The sequence below is a fragment of the Sciurus carolinensis genome, unplaced genomic scaffold (assembly GCF_902686445.1).
Source record: "Sciurus carolinensis unplaced genomic scaffold, mSciCar1.2, whole genome shotgun sequence".
In the NCBI taxonomy this organism is placed as follows: domain Eukaryota; kingdom Metazoa; phylum Chordata; class Mammalia; order Rodentia; family Sciuridae; genus Sciurus; species Sciurus carolinensis.
This window is the reverse complement of record NW_025920116.1, coordinates 521,716-537,114: the sequence shown is the minus strand read 5'-3', so window position 1 is coordinate 537,114 and position 15,399 is coordinate 521,716.

Genomic DNA, 15,399 nt, shown 5'->3' with positions numbered 1-15,399 from the left:
GGGGAAGCCATGTCCACACAGGCTGCACCCTGACCTTCCCTCTCCCCTCTGAGAGATATACTGCACAGCATTTCCCACCCTGCCTGCCCAGGTCCACCTGGACCACAGAGTTCTCTCTCTGGTGTGCAGAGGCCTGGGAAACCCAGCACCATACCGTCTTGCAGACACAACACCCAGAGGCATTCCTCCAAGGCTGCTGTATGAATTAGTAGGTAAGGGAAGAGGAGGAAAGCCCCAGGCTGCACTGAGGAGGCCAGGAGCCTCTCTTGCAGAGTCTGGAAGGAGAGGCTGGGCAGGGAGGGGTCACAGCTTACCTTGGCATCCTGCTTTGTGAGGAAGTCCACAAAGCTGAGGCCCCTGTGTATACCTATCCTGGCCATCTTCTTTGGCAAGCGCACCATCTTCAGCTCCCCGAAGGTGCTGGAAACAAAAGGCAAACAGGAGTCTGAGCACTGAGGCCCTCAGAGGAGGAGGGGTCGGCAGTGCCTCCGGGTTTGGAGACAGGTGCTCCAGGCTCACATGACACAGTGGGTGAGGCCCACAGGCAGCACACTCTGGGGGTGCACTGTCCTCTCCTTGGCCCTGGGCAGCAAGCGGGCCAGGCAGGAAACAGTCAGCTGGCGGGTGCTGATGGAAATTTTCAGTTCCACTCCAAGACTGTAGGCTGCAGGCTCTGGCACACCTGTCCTCCCCTTCCCAACAGGAAAACCATTTGCTGGGGGATCCCAGACTTGTGCATGTGTGGCCAGGCCAGGGAGGCCCCAGGTTCTGGGCCTGAGGTCCAGTCTGCCTCCATGTCCAGCCTGGAACCCCATCCTGAGCAGGCAGGACCTGGGAGGTGCCTGCGGGGCTCAGGCTGGATTGACACAAGCTCTGTTCCCCACACTCCATATCCCACCCTGAGCCTTCCTCTGCTGTCTGAGCCAAAGCCAGCAGAGCTCTGGAGGACACCGTGCTCCTCCACAGGGATCACACAGGTGGAGGGGATACTGCAGAGCTCATCAGGGGCACTGGGTCCACCAGGGAACTCGGCAGGGATGGGAGTGGGGGTCTCAGGGAAGGCAGAGCCAGTGAAAAGCTGTGTCTGGAGGCCCTGGCAGCTGCAGGGGAGCAGCTCTGGAGAGCAGGGTACGGTGGAGCTGGAGGATGGGGCTGGATCATGAAGGAACTTTCTGGCATCTACAGACACTTTCAGAAGCCCCTGGCTTCAGCACCCAGTGTCCTGAGTCTTCAACACGCCATCACTGCTGCCACCAAGGGGGGCCTGCCAGGGCTGGGTCTTTGAGACACACCACCTTCAGGGTGACAGCAACTGGGCACGAGAGCAATGCCAGCTCTTGGCTTACAGTTGAGAAAACCAAGGGCCCGAGAGATGACTGGCAGTCACATCCACAGCCCTGGGACCCGAGGCCAGGAGCGCTCCTGTCCTGTCCTGGGTGACCCCAAACACTGGTGAGAGCATGTGAGATCACGTTAGGCCAATGCTAATGATAGCAGAGAGATATGGGGAGAGAATTAAGAGGAGGGAAAGAAATGTTGGGGGAGAAACCATCAAAGCTCTGTGAGTTCCGGAGATAAGCGAGATCAAAACATGGCCAGGCCATGGTGAGGTTGCTCCAATGCCAGGTCAGAAACCCTCCCAGGGAAGTTCTGCAGGAACCCACCTCCCAGGGCGAAGGTCAGGGGACAGGCTGGGTGGGCAGCCCAGGAGCAGGCCCAGCAGGTCAGGGGCCTCATCCCTAGCTGCTCCCAACTGTGTGGATAATGGAAACCACAAAATAGCAAATATCCAAAGCTGTGAATGAGGAGGCCACCAGGCCGCAGGCCTCCTCACCCCACACTCACACCTTGCTCTTCCAATTATGCCATTCACCTGGGTGTGCCAATTACCCCGCCCTGCCCCTTGCACAGACGAGGCACGTGATCGGGGTCACATGATTGTCGTGGGTTCATGGGTTTGTGGCAAGTGGAGTTTGTTGTCACGTTTCTAATTTCTTGTGGAGTGGGAAAGGCCGGGTCATATTAAGCCTGGTGCACAAAGCCAGGTTGCACCAGGCACCCGCCCAACTCCCTCCACAAGCTGCACCCTTGACAACCCTGCAGCACTGGCCGTGGGTACCACTGAAAAGGCCCGAATCACCCTGTGTCTCTCCCTCCTGGGGGCAGAGGTGGGCTGGAGATGGAAGCAGAGGAGGGAGAGAGCCCTGCAGAGATGCTGAGCTGTCTTCCCGCTGCTCCCGGCGGTTCCAAGGCTCAGTTGGCAGGCGCCAGGCAGGCACCAAGCTGGGCCCCCTGCTCCCAGGACATGAGTCCTGATCTCTCTCTGGACCTGCTGGGAGAACCAGAGGCCAGCTGAGTGCTGAGGCCACTGGGGAGGGTCTCTGTGCCTCCTCCCCGCCTGTGCTCACGGCCCTGCTGAGGAAGTCTGCTGCCACCAGGGACACAGAGCAGGACGGGGCTGGCTGTGTCAGGGCCAGCTGCCGGCTTCCTCTGTTCCCTCTAGAGGTGAGAAAAAATGGCCACATCACTTAGGATTAAAAGCCCTTCAAATAGGCCACCACCACCAACCTCTGGGCACATCAGAGGCACATGGAACCATGCAGACGACCCCAGCATGTGTCCTGAGCCTGGTGCATGTCCAGCACCTGGTGGTCACACACTCCCAGGACCCTCATGAGGCATGGCATCATTCCCATTTTCTAGGTGGTGAAAACTAAGGCAAAAGAAGCCATGGTCACTCAGGGAGCTGGTACTGGCTTCAGGGGTGCAGACTCACCTGAGGACACGGGTAGCAAGGAGCAGAGCCAGGCCAGAAGTGAGCGGCTGGCCCCAGGCCTGTGCTCCTGCTCTGAGTCCACAGAGACTCCCCGCCTGTCCTTATCAGCCAAATTCCTGAGTGTGCCAGGGTCCAGGAGCATGTCAAGGGAGGGCCAGTCACTAGGCTGGTTCCCAGGGACAGCTGCCAGGCAGGTCTGAGCCCCACTCCATCACAGACACACAAGAGACCTGGGTACCACCAATCCCACAGACCAGGTCAAGGGCAGAGGGCTCCTGACCTTTGCTGGCCACCTGCATCCTTGTCCTCAGGCTGCACCGTTGACTTTGGGTGAATGTAAAGCTCCCTGGTAATGGGCATGGCCTTGTGACTTGTCCTGACTCCTGGTCTCCCTTTCCTTAGATCTCCATATGGCTGAGGTCCTGGCTGGGGCAGGCTGGGGAGATGGGCCATGGGGACACCTAGACAAACCCGCCCCTCCATCCCACCAGGGACTTCTGTGGCCCCCGCTCCCACTGTGGCTCCAGGGCTGCTTCTGCAGGGGCCTTCAACACCTGGTGTCACAGCTGCGTCTCAGCTCTGGTGGCTCTGGCACCCTTGGTAACCTCCCAACTTCTCACTCGGGATGAGGCGGTACCCAAGCAGACCCCTGCCCTTTCACTCTACTGCCTCACACCCTCTCCTCATGGCAAGGACCCTGGGGTTCCTCCTCGAGGCTCTGTAGGGGAGGGGGTATGTGCCTACCTCAGGCCTCTGCACCTGCTCTGTCCACCATGGTGCCTTGCCACTCAGTCCTCAGCTGACACTGCCTCCCTGGAAGTCCTCCCTGGCCACCCCACTGCCCCACCTCTGCCCCGCCAGCCACTCTGTCAGGTATGATCGCTGCCTGAGTGGTGCCTTTCACCATCCCACTTTCCCTTTCATTAGGAGAGGTCCCTTGAAGATGGGGGGCTCCTACGCTGCTGCGGCCACAGACCCTGGGGCTGCCTGGCTCTCAGATGACTTCCTACCTTCACGTCATCATGGGGCAAGGCCTGGGGTTCTCCCAAAGCATCAGGTCCCCGTCCACTGCGCATCACCTCATCTAGCCACGTGCTGTGGTGTAGCAGGGTCACATTTGGGGGCAAGTGATCCAGATGCTGTGCCAAGGAGAACACTCTTATCTATGTGACCCACAAGTTGCTATGGGGAGAGTCACCAGGACCTTGTGGGTCCTTCCAGAGACCTGTATTTACTTCCTCCATTGCAGTGAAGAAATCACAGCAGGAACACAGGGGCAACTCGGGCTTCACCAAGGGCCCAGCGTCTGAACCGTGATGCCGAGAACCATGCCTGTCTGGTTGCAGAGAGGATGTGGCCCGTGCGGCAGCCCTGGCTGGGTGTGCACACACTGTGGCAGGGCTTCGGGGCCACTGACAGCCCTTTCAAGATGGCCCTTTCCGTGGTCCTGCCACCTCTCCCTGGGAAGAGCACCTGAGGCTCGACTGCCCCATCACCCAGTGCTCCTGTCAGCCAGGGCCATGTGCAAGTTCACCTGATCGCCATCAGCAGCAATGTTCCCTCTTGCCTATAGAAGGCTGAAAAACAGCCTGGTTTCTGGGAAAGAGAGTGCGCGGCTCCGAGGACAGCTTTCAGCTTCCCTCAGCAGCCCTTCCCAGGGTCCCTGCCAGGCAAGTACAACCCTCTCAATTTCTATATGAGGAATCCCAGGGGTGAGAAATTGAATGGCATCTCTGAATCAGAGCCAGGCCATGTTTACAGACAGACTGAGAGGCTCTGGCAGAGGGGACCTGGCACTGGAAGGCAGTCTCCTTGCCTATCCTGTCCAGAGCCAGCTGATGACCATGGGGTAAGGCAGTTCCCAATCAAGAGAAAGAGGGCTGGGTGCATGCCATAATCCCAGTGACTTGCAGGACACAAGGCAGGCAGATCAAAATTTCAAGACTAGGCTCAGCAACTTAGTGAGACCCTAAGCAACTTATAGAGAGAGACCTGATATTAAAATAAAATGGGCTGGCGATGTAGCTCAACTCCCTGGTAGAGAGACCCTGGTTCACTCCTCAGTCTGAGGACGAGAGAGAGTGCAGTGTGTGGAAGGACATGGGCTGTGCAGGAGCAGTGGGAGGCTGGCCCTGTCCAAGGTGGAGGCCCCATGGCTGCAGGGAAGATGGAAGTGAGCCAAGACGGATGGGGCAGGGGCACGTGGGGTACAAGCCAGTGGCACGAGCAGACCCAGGAGCTCATCCGAGATGCCCCCCACCCCAGCCCAGCACTTCTGCATCAGCAGCTCTGGGGTTGCAGCAAGGCCCCAGCTGAGTGCCAGCCTCCAGGACAAGGCCACTGCTTCACTGGGATGGGCAGGGGACACAGGGGCCCAGTCGACCAACTCTTCTCCTTGAGAAGCAGCCTGCAGCCCAGCTTCCTTGACTAGAGATCACAGAATGCCAGCAAGCGTCACACATTTTAAACAGTGTCACCAAACACAAAGATGCTGCGTGCCACCTCCATGCCTGAGCTCCGTTCTGATTGGGTCTTAAGAGACCCAAAGGGCTGGTCCATTTCCAGCAGGAGGACTTACCTCACCTCCCTGTGCCAGCTACTCTCTTGGGGCGGGTAGTGGACCTTTATGACCTTGACTCTGGGTGTCTGCATGTGCCAGTGCCCACAGGGGTTTGTCCTCACATACTGTGGCTTCTCAGGGGTACTAAGCTCCATGAGGACACAAGGGCCCTGCCACTGAGACTTTCTGCATGGCATTCACCCAGGTGCAGACACTTTCCTGGCTGGGCCTGTGCTGAATGACCCCTCCCAGCAGGGACTGTGATGCAGCATGGTCTGGGGACCGTGGATCCTGCATGCACCTGGCAAATACCCCAGAGCAAGCTCCTTGCTAACAGAACAGTGGAAGGGACCCGTGGGGACCTGCAGGGGGTGCTGAGAGTTAGTTTCCTCCATGTCCCCCTTGTGGGTTCCGAGTGTCTCCACTATGCAGATGTTTTCATAAAGGTCATGTGTACACGCTGCTGTTTCACCAGCCATGTAATTGTTACTACTTAGAAATCAGAAGATTAAAGGATGAGAGGAAAACAGAACAGAAATTGCATCCTAACACTCCTCGTGCCCTGTCCCTAGCCATCAGGTGGCAGGACTGTGGGCCCATTTTGTGAACAGAAAAGCCGAGGTGTAGGCTGCCTAATGGATCTGCCAAAAGGTGCTGGTAGCGAGCCCCGACTCGCAGCCAGGCCCAGCGTTCTCCAAGGCCTGTGCTTGGGGTAGAGCCCAGCACCAGTGGAGGATCCAAGAAGTGTCGAAGGCCGAGCACCACACACCAAAGTGGAGTGCAGCCCTTGGGTGAAGAACGTCACAGAAAGTGGGTTTTAAAAAGATAACATGTTTAAATCAGTGCCCCTTCAACCCTCCCTGCAGGATGCTAATGGACTGCCCTGGGACCCAGCGGCCTGGGTGCTGTCCACTTGGCATGCATCCCTGCTGCAGACCCGTCAGGGCCTTGGCCGTGAGCAGTGTGGAGGTTCACCTGGGGATCGAGCAGACACAGTGTTCCTCAAACTCCCCTGGCTGCAGCCCCCCCGCCCAACCAAGAAAACCCATCAGCACCTCTCAGGGCACTGCTGGGGAGACAGGGGAGGGAGGAGGAAGTAAGGTGGCCACTGTGGCAGGCAGGCAGGGCACGTGGAGGTGACAGGCCTCAGTCTCTAACCTGCCAGGCACCGCACAGTGGGCAGCTTTTGCAGGGAGCCTGGTTCTGACAGGGAGTCGCCGAAGCCCCGAAGCCCCAGAGTCTGCAGGCAGCTGCACTTGCTGCCACCTTCCTGAGGCCCATTTTCAATCACCTGCAAAATGGGAATTGTCACCTCACTGTGCATGGCCTCTGGTCCCTGGCACCTGTCAGGAGCCATGTTAGTGGGCACTTGTTACGAATGCCCTTGACCCCAGGAAGATGCCCTGGTGCTGAGCAAGCGACACCTCCCCAGTCCTTCTGGTGAGAGCTGAGGAGGAGCATCCTGGGCACAGGAGAACCCTCCTGGTGGGTCCTGAGATCCCCAGCAAGGAGCAAGATAGACAGGGGACTCAGGATCAAGGGACCAGCCTGACGAGGCCATTTCTAGGCTGTGGCAGAGGAACAGTTCTCCGTCTCACATGCTTGTCGGACTAGTTTGCTAGACAATGAAAAGAAACTTTCCCCAGAAGGAACACCCTGGCCTGACCCCGGGCTGAGCCAGGCCTGGGAACAGCTCCCACTCCCTTCCTTCCCATGAGGCAGATGGAGACCCTCTCTGGCCAGGGGCACACACGCCAGTGGGTCCCACCTCTGTGGAGCAAGTTGATGAGACCCAGAGATGCCCTGCCCACTGCTGCATATAGGGTTGATCTCATTACAAGAAAATAAAGTGGATAATTCAGGCTGATGAAATCGTCACGAGAGTGTGGCCAGGCAGAGGTGGACACTGAGACCCTACTCAGCACCCTTTGGTGTTTTTGTCCACTGCCAATGTTTGGGAGGAGGTGGGACAAAATTCAAAAGAAAGGTGGAGAAAAACCAGTTCAGGAATTCATCTGTGGCATGCCTTGCCGATTTCTCCCCTCTCCACTGTGCCCGGCCTCACCAGGACAATTCTGGGAACCACAAACATCCTCAGGTCACCAGCCATGGCGATGACTGGCTCTCACATGCCCCGCCTTGCTCTGCCCATCTCCTGTCTCTCCTGCTCCTAGAAGGACCATGGAGGCTGAGCCTCTGGCCCCTGGGACTGTTCCACATCACCCCAAATCCAGAAACCTCTGTCGCCAATTAGACTACACCTGGGGTTGCCACTATGTAGCTGGGGTCCCAGGAACATGGAGCCACGTGTGGGGTGGCAGAGGAAATGGAGTGAGCTCCCCCACAACAGCAGGTGGCTGCACTCAGTCTCCAGTTGGCCCCAGCAGTGGACACCCCTCCACCTCAGGCCTGGTTTAGGAGGCTGGCTCAGGAGGGCCATTCCATCTCAAGGGGCTGGCAAGCTCTGCTGGGTTCCCATTCCCGCCCCGTGCAATATGCACACAGAAAGGGCTTCGTCCATCTCACATCTTTGGGACCCATTTCAATGCTCAGAACCTGAACTAGGACCTCACCTCACTATGGACGCCAAGCCACTCCACGTCACCTTGCACTATTCTCCTGAACCAGGCATGGCAGTCCTAACGCCAACTAAGGGCATGAATCTTCTGACCTCCATCTTCCCGACAGCAGGTGGAGGAGTCCAGAGGATGGACAGAGGAAGGGACAGAAGCACCATTTCGAAGGCCGAGCACATGTGGAGTTGCAGGTTTTCTTTTCCCAGCACTGAGGGTTGAACCCAGGGGGGTTCCCCCACTGATCCGCACGCCCAGCCCTTTTGAGTTTTATTTAGATACAGGGCCTCAGTCAGTTGCTTAAGACCTCCCTAAATTGCTGAGGCTGGCTTTGAACTTACAATCCTTCTGCCTCAGTCTCCTGAGTCACTGGGGTCACAGGTGTGCTTTGCAGGGATCTCGAGGGACACATGTGGGCAGGCAATGTCCTGGCAACTTGAGAGCAGAAAATTTCTCATGTGAGCACCAAGAAGCAGTCCTGTCACTGACACTATATTCGCTTCCTAATAAGGAGGAAGGCACCCTGGGGAGCCTGGGGAGCCCCAACAGGAGCAGGTGCCTGTGGAGACAGGGCCCTCTCTGCAACAGCACCAAGTGATACATCCATCCCAGCACCCAGATGAGTCTGCAGGCATCTTGAGAGTACCCAGGACAGGGACCCTCCAGGGGCTGCCATGTGGCTCTGGGAGCCACTAGTGGGTTCAGGAACCCACTAGAACTTGGGCCAGTACCACAGTGGGGGCTGGAACAGAAACCTGGAGAGCAGGCGTGGGGCAAGGCCAGTCGCACTGCCACCTCCTGCGCTCCAGTCAGCACAGGTGTGGTCGGAGGACCCTGGAAGGAATGGAAGGGCACCCACACGGGGCCTGCAGGGAAGCCCGGAGCTGCCCGCCCAGGCAAAGGCCTGCTTACTCCTACTTCACAAGCCTGGGCACCAATTCTTGCTCCTGCAGCAGCAGAGCAGGTAGAGGGGTCCACAGTGACAGGCAGTGGAAAGCACCAAGATGTGGTGACCTGAGACCAGGACACACACTTCTCCACAAGGGTGAGGCTGCCACCAGTGCTGGCTTTGCAACTGCTTGGCTCTGCCATGTGGCAGGACAGTGGCCAGTGACAGGGTGACGAACAGCTGTGGCTCTGTGTCAGGAAAACTCGATTTATAGAAACAAGTGGTTGGCCATGAGCCTTAGACTGCTGACCACTAAACCAGACTCCTGGTATCGAGGTGACTGGGAAGCCTGCAGCCCAGGGTCACAGGGCTCAGAGAGCAACCGTGGAGCATGGCCAGGTAGACTGGTAGGCCTGGGGCCGCTGCCGTGACGGACACTAGAAGTCATCGCACAGCAGGAGGCTGACTTGGTGCGAGGTTGTGGAGGTTCCAGTCTGAGGCTTAGCAGACCGGTAGATCTTGGGTGACATGTGAGGTAGACAGAGTCAGTTGTCCGACAGGGAGGCAGATGAGAGAGACCAGGGTCCCATGGTCCCCTTGGAGGGCATGCCCCCTCACAACCTAAGACCTCCCACTAGGGCCTCCCTCTTAGAGTTCCCATCACCTTGCTGTGCACAGGCCTGGGGACCAGGCCTTAACACAAGGACCTTTGGGGACATGTCGGATCCAAGCCAGTGGTGGCCAGTCTGCAGTTAGGACATGTGCTCGCCAGGCTGAGCCATGGTGCCTAGACTCTTCCACAGGGATAGATGACAAACATGGGGCACGGGCCCCCCTGAGCAACCCTGGGCTGCGGCTGGAGGAAGCAGCGGAACTCACAGCTTGAACAGAGAAATAAGCACCTTGTGTTTGCCTGTGTTTTTCCACAGACATGCACACGCTGCACAAGTGTGCACACAGAGACTTGTCTCTACTGGGGTCATCTGTGAAGAGGGTCCAGTTCTCAATAAGGGCGATTCTGCCCCTGTCCCCTCTCCAGCCCCCAGAACACCTGGCATGTTTTTGGTTATCAGAACTTGATAAGAGGTGCCAGTGACATTCAGGGGACAGAGGCCAGGGCTGTTGCACCACATTCTACCACATGGAGGACAGTTCTGCCACCAGGCACCACTGGGCCCACACGGGCACTGAGACCCAGCACCCAGCAACCTGGCAGCAGGTCTCTTCTGAATGGAAGAATGAACTCAAGGAAGTGCTTGAAAAAGTAGAGTCACGGTGCCCAACCAGAGATACGCTTGACCTCGAAGCCACACAGGTCAGACGGGAGGACTTCAGTCACAACACACGTGCACTATGAGGGTTCATACCCGCTGAAAAGATATCCTGAGTCCACACTGAGAAATAAGAAAACAAATGTGTGCATGTGCATGTATGTGTGCCCAGGCTGCAGGTGTGTGGCATGGAGAACAGCCCCTCCCAGGAGCAGAGCAGTGGCTCGGCAGTGAGGGGGACCTTGGAACGACCATCGCCCTCAGCAGTCAGCCTGGTGATGTGGGATTCAGGCAAGAACCACCAGTGGATGCTCACACTGAGGAAGTGTCCCAGGCAGGCAGGGAGGTCTCCAGAGTCTCAAAGTGCCCTCCAAGAGGGTCCCTAATGGCAAAATGAGGGACAGCATCTTCGTGGAGAAACCTGCCCTGCACAGCTCATGGGAAGATGGAAGACGACACCATCAGCAGGGGGCAAGCTAGCGTGTGGCCCAAGAGTCACCACCCACCGAGAGCAGGAGACTGTGGACAAGACAGCGGCCAGCACTTCTCAGGAGTGTCAGGGTCACTACACACACAGAAATACCAACTGAGGTTTCCAGAATGCAAGGGCACTGCACAGACAGGAGGAGACACTTCAAGGGATTTGCCTCTCATTCTCTAAAGAAGACATTTTCTGGATAATGGGCAAAATTCTGAGGAAGGTCTGCAGGTGAGATAATAATACTGGATTGAAACCACTGGGCTCTCACAATGGAGCTGTGGGTTGAAAAAAGTCTTTTTTTTTTTTAATTCTTCAATAGTTAGGGGTGAAGAATCACCAACTTTACCCCCACATAGCAGGTCTTGGCTCCGTGGTTCAGAAGAACCCAGCATGTGTGTGCGAAAACCCAGAACAGGAAGACAGGTGCATTTGGGGCCAGACATGGCTTCTTAGTTTTCTTTGCAACTTTTCTCTTTTTGGGAGTTTTAAAAAATATTTACCACCAAATGTTCTGTCACACACCCCTGTCTCTGCCATTTGAACCAGGACAGACCTGGGCACATTCAGGTAGGCACAGAGTCCTTCAGGCATTTTAAAAATAAAAAGCATCTCATGAAGAGCCACACTGAGTCCTCACTGTTCCTAACACCTCGCTGTCCCCAACACCGACGGCTCTGAACAGAACACCAGGGCCTCGGAGGGGTAGTTCCCCAGGCTTTGACACGTTTGCTAGTTTTGTCAAAAATCTGTCCTTGTCTCAGGCCAGGCACAACCGCAAAGCTCCTCTGATGGAGGCCCAGGGCCACTGGAGAGGCCCCATGGGTGACTTTGACACCAGCTCCTGAGGCGAGGGACTCTGTTGTGCTCCTCTGCTTCTTTGTTGATGCTTCCTGGGTGCCTACCATGTGTGCCTACTATGTGCCAAGCTCTGGTCTAGGGGTGGAGGGAACAGAAATGGGAGGCGGAGCCTCCTCTGCAGGGAGGCTCACAGGGGAGGAGCCGGGCCCTCAGACTCTTCTTCAGGGCCAGCGGGAGGTCAGTGCAGTGTGTAGTTTCCCACAGCGGGAGGCTGTGTGAGGAGTGCTATCTCACCTGGTGGCCTCACTGTGGAGGGGACATGGGAAGAGACCATGAAGCCTGGGAAGGGGGGGACAGGAGGGTAACTGTATCAGGAAAAGATGGTTCCAGGCACAGGGAGGAGGTGACTCAGGGGCACTGGTGGCCAGAAGGCCAGGTGGCTGGGATGTCCTTAATGATAAGAGTGGAGAGGAATGAGCATCACATAGGGCCACAAGGCCCTAAGGGCAGAGGTGACTGGCATGGGAACATGTATGGTTCAGGGAGAAAGCCTGTTTCCTCAGAGAATCCTGACTCTGTACTCAAATAGTGGGGTGCTTCACCCAGACCCAACCACAGCCGGCGCTGCACCACCCCGCTTAGGTATGGCCAGCAGTGACAATGGTCTTATGGTTTTAAATGGCTGGGGATATTCCTAAGAATAACATTTCATGACACAGAGGATGACAGAACATTCCATCACATCCTGAAAATAAAGACTGACTGGAACAGCCCGGGGTCACTTGTTCACCTCTGTCTCAGTTCTGCTGAGCAGGACAGACAGACGGTTCCACCTACAAAGTGGGCTCCTCACACCTGCCCCACAGGGAGCAGTGCCTCACCCTTGGCTGCAAAAGTGAATGCATGGTCATCTGTGTGCAGAGTGCTTAAGGATGCCAACAACAGGGGCTCTAATTTAGCTGATCTGGGTGGCACCCGAACACCAAGTTTTTAAAAGTCCCTGAGGCCATCAGGATCCGCAGCCAGGCTCCAAGGGAAGCTGGGGGCTGGTGGGGCACATAGAAGGCTACTGCACTGGGATTCGGGGTTGGGGCCTTTACCATTACGCCAGGTGCCTTCTGTAAAACCTTAACAATTAAATAAGTTTGTTTGAAATAACATTATATAACCAGTCTGTTCAACAACATGACAAGTAGCATCCTGAAGCAGAAGCACTGTGTCAGTCCAAGCATATGATGCCTCTGCTGTGCATCATTAGACTGTAGCCCAAACCTGGCCAGGTTTTAAACCTTGATCTACCACATCCTGTCCCGGTGACTGCCAAGCTTTTCACCATGAACGTGGGCTTAAGTTCTTCCAGGTATGATACTGTCATGATTTCCTTGTTCTGATGCCTCATCTTTTCAAAGGTCCCTCATGTGCACAGGGTTCTCAAGAGATGCATGTGGAGCAGGCACACAGGCATCAATGCCCCATTCTACAGATAAGGAAACTGAGGTTCCGGGGGATCCACAACCAGCAGGGACTCCACCTTCCCCTTCTTCAGCTGCAGGAGCAGCACATCTGTAAACTCCTCTTCTCTGCCCTGCCTCTAAGTGGAGGCAAACTTCCACCTGGTGGAACTGTCACTTGAACATCAAAAGGGATTCGTGGGAACTTACCAAGGTGTTTGGCACAGGGCCATCCCGGAAAAAGAAATAAACAGTGGATGGTCTTCCTGGGTGGCACTGCCTGAGGGATCTGTGGGACCATATTTGGTGACCGCAATGGCCAGGAGTACTGGATTTACTGGGCAGCAGACTCCTCTGTGAGATGCCCTGAGTCTCCTGTCCATGCCATCCACACCCTGCTTAGGACACTGGAGTCTCTGAGCTCGCTGCTGCCTCCGTCACTGATTAGGCGCCTTCCTCACATATCTGAGGTTCAACCTCAGCTGTCCTGTACTTCGAGGGACATTCATCCTAGAGGCAGGCAGGACCCCACATCCTGACCACCCTATGTGACTCTAGACCATTGCCGTGTGTGCCCTGACAAGGGTCCCTGGTTGACTGCTGCATCCTGAGACCACTGCCCTCTTCAGCTCCCTGGTACTGACAGGCAAGGAAGATCCAGGTCTAATCTCCAACACAGGAGGGGAAGTCAGATCCATGGTGGAAGGTGAGCTGCTCTGGGAATTTCTGGGTGGAAACGAGAGCAACACATGGCCTCTCTCCTGTGGGCATGACGATGACATTCTCCAGCAGCGCTGTGCATTTGAGAGCACCTCCACGGGCCCTCCATGTAAGGCAGAGTGTGCCTGCTTCCCTGTCACTAAACATCTGTCTCTGGTGCCACTGAGATTTTTCATACTTCAAAACAAAACAAAACCAACCAACCAAACAAGGAATTTCAAGTGCTTGGGTGAAAGGCAGTAATTTCCAGCCTTCCTCAGGCCCCTGCCCAGATGCACAGCATCTGGAAAAACGCATGGGTAATGGCTTATACTATGATAGAGATGGATCTTCAAGGAAGGAGGGGAACATGGGCTCCCTCTGTACTGCAATTAGTCAGAGGGGGAGAGAGAGGAGGGGGGAGGAGGGAGCGAGGGAGGGGCCATCACTGATGAGGGTACCAAGCTCCCAGGGCCTGCACCACCGATGAGGGCACCCTGCTCCTGGGGCCTGCACCACTGATGAGGGCACCCGGCTCCTGGGTCCTGCACCACCGATGAGGGCACCCTGCTCCTGGGGCCTGCACCACTGATGAGGGCACCCGGCTCCTGGGGCCTGCACCACCGATGAGGAAACCTGGCTCCTGGGGCCTGCACCACCGATGAGGGCACCCGGCTCCTGGGGCCTGCACCACCGATGAGGGCACAAGGCTCCTGGGGCAAGCACCACCGATGAGGGCACCCAGCTCCTGGGGCCTGCACCACCGATGAGGGCACCAGGCTCCTGGGGTCTGCACCACCGATGAGGGCACCAGGCCCCCCAGCCTGCACCACTGATTCGAGCACCTGGCTCCTACATCTGAGCTCCTTCTCCGGTGCCCCACTCCTGCCCCGGGGGCTGCAGTCACACAGCAGTAGCCATGAGTGGTCACTTCGCTAATTCAGTAAATGAACTCTGACAAGCCTAAATGGTTGTTTGGATGGATCCTCTCTCCTCCCACCTCCCTGCTCTGTGTTAGCATCATGAGGCATTTCTATTGTGTGTAGTCACTTTATTTTTATTTTACTTTTTTTTTTTCAATAAAAATTTTCTTTAGAATTTATGGAACAATATAAAACAAAAGTCAGGCACAAATTACACAAAGTATTTAAAACATTTCTGGTGTTCATACAACATCTTAAATTTATACAGTAGCTTATGTTTAATAGCAGTGTGAACATGATGTAGTCAAACCAGATGTATCCTGTACAGAAGAGTAGAGGATGTGCAGAACTGTAGAGAAGAGGATTGATCTTATCTAGCCCTTACTTTAATGCACTGGAGAAACAATTAGGGGAACAACTGAATCCTGCAACACAAGCTGCCTTAAGACAAATTAACTTACTTGGTCCAAATGAATTGGAAATATATTCAGGACTTGAAGATATCAGTTAGGCAGAATGACTAGTTGTGGGTATTCACATATCCATTAAGATCTTTAACTTCTTGTTTATAACTTAAGAATTCATGAATTTTGCAACCTCTGAGACTAGATTTAACATCTAAGATGAGATGCAAGTTGAAATGGTTGTGATTCTGCATGGCTATCATTTCTTAAATGGTAGAAGTAATGTGTGGGGGAAATCAGCATTTTGGAGGGTACTTAAGCAACATATAGTATGATTCCAACTTCCCAGCAAATTTAAAATTTTTTTTTAAAAAAGACCCAGCTAATTTATTGTATTTTATTTTCTTCTTTTATTCCCATTTCTTTTTTATTTATTAGACTCTTTCTAAGCAAAAAGCAAAATCAAGGTTATGAGGTTATGACTTATATTTACTAGGGTCTATAGAGTTACACTGGGAAGTCTGGAAGAATCTGATTACCCTGCAATCTTTGAAACTTAGTAACATAGAACTAA